Below are 5,101 nucleotides of genomic sequence, written 5' to 3'. Positions count from 1 at the left end.
TTTGCCACTACTTTTTCTTTTTATTCTCGCTTTAGTTTTGTGTTTATGTTTTATGTTTTATTTTTCCTGTATTTAGGTATCACTATCACACTGCACAACTTGGTCACTTCCAATTTATATTTCTTTGTGTTTTGTTTAAGGTTTATGTTCTTTTTTTTTGGCTTTGTGAAGACCGACAACCGGAAATTGACAGGCAATTAAAAACGAGAATGGTTAATTAAAACGAAAACGAAAGTCAAATAAAATATTCTTAGCTCACGCACTAAGTCCCTGCTCGGGCGCCATGAAAATTATCAAGCGTTTTTGAGAAGCGAAAATATAACTTAGGGAATGCGCGAATAAAATAAGAAGCATAATTGCCTGTCACGAAAATTACGATAAAAATGAAAACGCGTGCGTACGGTTCCACAGTTCAATTACAAGAGAGTTCTTTATTTCACTTAATCTAATTGCTAAGCCTAAATCTTAAAACTAACGGCTTAAACTAGTAGTAAAATAAATATGTATTAAAATGGGGTAAGTATAGCATAATATATAACTCTTCGACTATCGTTAAATATTGTAACAGATTATGGTAGGTATTAAGGTAAGTAATAGATTGGTATTATGAATGCATTATTAAGGTAAGTATTTTATAATAGATTTTCTTAATTTAATGTTTAATAATTCAATATTTTACAATTCACTTAATTATTTTTGTTTTAGATATAGATATGTCGTTTGACGCAACACCAGGTTTGCCATATTCGCATTTTATTGAAAAAAAGTATTAAAGATTTCTTTAGAGCTGGATACTAAGCTTTCAAGACAATTTGTATCTGCGAACGTCTTGCTAGTCAAATTAGTTGTTCTTGATAGAGATATCACTGCATTCGTCCACTGAACTGTTTTTGATATTATTTCGTCAGTAAAAAAAGCATTGAAGGACGAAATCGGATCACATAATGCTTTACATGCTTTTGTGGGCCCTCTTATTGTTCAAACAACATTCATCGATGGAACTCTACCGGCATTTATTCCCTTCGAGGTAGTCGGGAAATATTGACTTTTGGTTTTTAATGTTAGCTGAAGTACTGTTATTATCCGGCTGTCTGAAGACGAACTATTATTGTTGGATTCTTCGTTTCGGGCCTGGCAAAAAATTTTCTCGATTCTTCTGCACATTAATATCTTAAACTGCCGCGTCACTTTGAATATCATCTGCCAATGCGGCATCTCCTATTTCACTTTCATGTTCTGAACTACTCTCATCTTGATTTGTTAGATACGCAGCTATTGGCGTGTCGTCTAATATTCCATCTTTTTCTGTTAGTAACGAATATTCAATCAAAAATTGTAAAAATAGCATAAAGCATAAACATACGTCTCGGAGACGTATGGCTTGGCAATTTCTCAGAATGTACAGAACTTACCACCAAAAGTCAACTACCATTGGAATGTTGGATGTAACGACTGAGAAAAATGCAAATATGCATGCGTTGTGAAAAAAATTGTAGGATGGAGAGCAAAATGCAAAAAGGTCATACGTCTCTCAGACGTACGATATAAAGGCAGGGTTAACTCGGCTATAATCGCGTAAGCGGTGTCTACGCCAGTAAAGAAAAAGTAGATGCAACGAAACAATCTAACCACCGTTTTGAATACCCAGGTATTCTTACCCTGGGTCTGCTCTTGGATAATCTCAATAACAATTTATGGCAATTTTGCAGCTCAAATGGTTAAGATAGCTACCATAACAACAACAGAATAATCCCCGTAGCGTTGGTTTCATCGAAAGTCTTTAACACATACAACGCTACTTCACGACAGAGAACAACCAACGTTCCTTCCAGGGCTGAAGTGGTGTACCATGATCAATCATTCATACTTTTTCGAGATCCCGTGTCCTCTCCCCGTAATTATTTAACTACTACTACTCTGCCGAGTTGACAGTCCTTGCCCGGATAAAAATCCGGATCCGTTCCGGTTTTCGTAGACCCGACTGTCGTGGGAACGGAAAGAGAACAATCTCTCCACAGGCGCTGAAGATGTCAGAGACGTATTAAAGTAGAGCGAAGCTTATTTTAACAAGTCATACTTCTGCCACTAAGGCCAAAGTCACTATTTATATCACGTATTGTGTCATAGATCCGATCAGCGGTATATTTTCCAAAAAGCCGTTTGCACGCCAATGCCGCTGATTTCCGTTCGAAGTCCTGTGTTAACCAATGGCAAGTGTAACCAAAAAAGCTTTCGTGGTTTCCAGACCAAATATCCGCATTTGTATATATGCTTTTATTTTGGTCAGCATGTTTTCATAACGTGTTTCCAATTTTTTCATTGCAGTTTGCCTGCACATAATTCTTCTACCAGTGCCTTCAAACATACGTTCAAAGGATGGTCTGTCCACAACAAAAACAGGCGATGCTGAATCAACAATGAAATCTAAAACGCTGTCGTCAAAATTATTTTTGGGCGAGCCATGATAGTCTGACTACAAAATTTTAAACTTAATGTATATGTCCGCATGTTTAAATTTAAGATGCGTAATGAAATTGGAAGACACATTTTCAAAACCACGAATTCTTTTGCTACAAGTTACACATTTACCAATGGTTATTTGTTTTTTATCGCCATTCATCTGATAAAAAAAACAATGTTTATAAAAAGTTGAAAATTTTTGTGGCTACGAACAAATAACACAAATCAAGGAACTACTTACACTCACGTCTTTTACTGAACCAGTACATAGATAAATAAATCAAAACAATACAAACTTTTTCGAAATCAAAGTAGAAGTTTGGCTGGAAAATTGTCTTATTCTAGTACGCGGCTTCTATACAAGCTTTCTTCACAGTCGGACCATCTTCAAATACTTTTCGCTTCGAAGTTTCTTAGGGGGTGGTATAAGTACATCCTTAAAAATGTCGTCACTTGAGAAGTCATCACCACTAAACAGTTCATCCATTGTGTCAGATTATGCGAAATGTTAGGTTATACATTTTTCAGTTGTCCAATTCATTGTATGGTGTTTTTATAATTCTTATAAAAATACTCACACTTAATCAAGAAAGTCAACAGTCGATGATAAAATGTCTTTAAACAATCAAACAAGACTTAATACAAAATGCTTTCCCTCAACAAAACAAAAAACAAAACAATAAAAAAAAACACTCGCAAGCCCATGTGTATAAATAAGCAATATCCATTGGCGAACATATGTTTACCACTAGTAAACAAACAACAGTAGAGTTGCTAAATATTAATAATATTGCTTACGCTCATAATATAAAATATAATAGCACATGAAATAATGAAATGTTTCTAATTAATGAAATATTAATTGCCATTTAATCTATTTTAATAAAAATTAATCAAAATTTTTAATGAAACTAAATTTTTGATTAAATTTTTTTAATCTGTAAAATAATTTTTAAAACTAAATTAATTCCCTTTAATCATGATTAAATTTTGATTAAATTTAAATTCAATCATTAATTAAAAAGGAAATAGCATTTAATCTTAATTAAATCAGTTAATCAAGTTATAAAAATACTTTAATCAAATTATTAATGATTAAGATTATTAATCGATTATTAACAGCTCTGAGGGGAACTGTGGGACAGTATTTTAAACCAAACGAAAGTTTCAGACAAGCCGATTTTTCAATCTACTCTTTTAGAAAATAATTCGATCTGCAGAACTTAATTGAAGAACGAAAAAGTTGAAACCATCGTTGTGCGGTGAAAATGGAAACTGTATCGGGTCCATAAACTGCACAAATTTTATTGGCGGCTTGAGATGCATTTTTGTCTTTATCGTAGTAGTACTGTAAAATATGCCGTATTTTCTCTTTATTTTGCTCCCTATTTGCGACTCTATAACTCACGAACGACTTAAAAGAAACGACAATCAATGAAACACGTGTGCACGTGATGCGACGATTAAAACTAGAACTACGCGCTCTCGGTGCCAACTAGCGAAAATACCGCAAGACTTTTTTGACAACCTAATATAAAACTAGAAAGTGTGAATAATCTCTGGGCACGCCTTTTGGCAGCGTACAGCCCGGGTCCCATTATCGGCGCAAGGTACCAATTTTCGGCGTATTTCATGTACCGATAATGTGACCGCATTAAATATTATGAAATACGACAATTATGGCCGATATTGCACCGATAATGTGAACCTATAATGTTTGATAAAGAGCAATAAAAATTGAAAATGCGCAGATTTTTATCGTGTACTTGCGCACCGATCGAATACGCCAATCACCACCAATATTTCTCATTTTCAGCAAATTTTTAAGTATTAATTTGAAAAATCTTTATCAATAATTTCTAAATTATAAAGTTAAAAAAAATCCACATTAATCCACGTCATGATTTTTTAATTGATTCTCTATTCCAATCGAAAAAACAAAATAGACAAAAAGATCGAGTCGAAGGTCTTTGATTAATCGAYCTTCGACATCTCTACTGGTTGCAAACATATGTAAATAAAACATATGTTCGGTAAGTTGCATACAATAAAATTAAAATGCATTATTATATGAAGTAAATAATTAATAATTTTTAGAAATGAATTCAGACGACGAAGTTTTTGAAGGTATTATGGACAATGTGTTTGACGAAACCACTTCTTCCACCCCCAGCAAAACAAAAAGACGAAAAAAAACCACAAATAGTGTCATCATGGACATATGAAAGCACAACGAATTTGATACAGGCCCTTCAAATGAACAATTGTATTTGGGAATATTCCTGCCCAGCATATAAAGATCGTGCCAAAAGAGATAAAGCTTGGAATAACATCGCGGAGAAATTTCCAACCCAAGAAGTTGACGGATGCAAAGCAAAATGGGCGAATATAAAAACGGCATTTTCAAATGTAAAGAAAAAATGACAACCAAATCAGGCCAAGCGGCCGGTAAAGCTTTGCCACATTGGCCGTTTTGGTCAGCTATGCAATTCTACTGTTTGCATGATGGCTGCAAGAGTAGTTCGTCCGTCTCAATTCGTTCTATTCTATGGATGCAGATGTAATGCCCTCACTAACAGCTGCCCAAAGTGACACAAAATCCAAACCCTCTGCATCTGATAAATCAGTGACAACAGATGCA

At 34.3% G+C, this 5,101-nt stretch overlaps 1 long non-coding RNA gene across 1 annotated transcript; it reads right to left on the bottom strand.

The window, feature by feature from the left end:
* Positions 1-1,675: 1,675 nt before the first annotated feature.
* On the bottom strand, positions 1,676-3,302 carry LOC108977669. Its single transcript, XR_001994055.1, has 2 exons — positions 3,039-3,302; positions 1,676-2,930 (listed from the first exon to the last, which is right to left on the bottom strand). It is a non-coding gene; the product is annotated as an uncharacterized LOC108977669 (long non-coding RNA).
* Positions 3,303-5,101: the final 1,799 nt, after the last annotated feature.

This window comes from Bactrocera latifrons, unplaced genomic scaffold, assembly GCF_001853355.1.
Source record: "Bactrocera latifrons isolate USDA-ARS-PBARC rearing strain unplaced genomic scaffold, ASM185335v1 scaffold_933, whole genome shotgun sequence".
NCBI lineage: Eukaryota > Metazoa > Arthropoda > Insecta > Diptera > Tephritidae > Bactrocera > Bactrocera latifrons.
The sequence above is the reverse complement of the archived record's forward strand: the minus strand, read 5'-3'. Positions and strand labels throughout refer to the sequence as shown.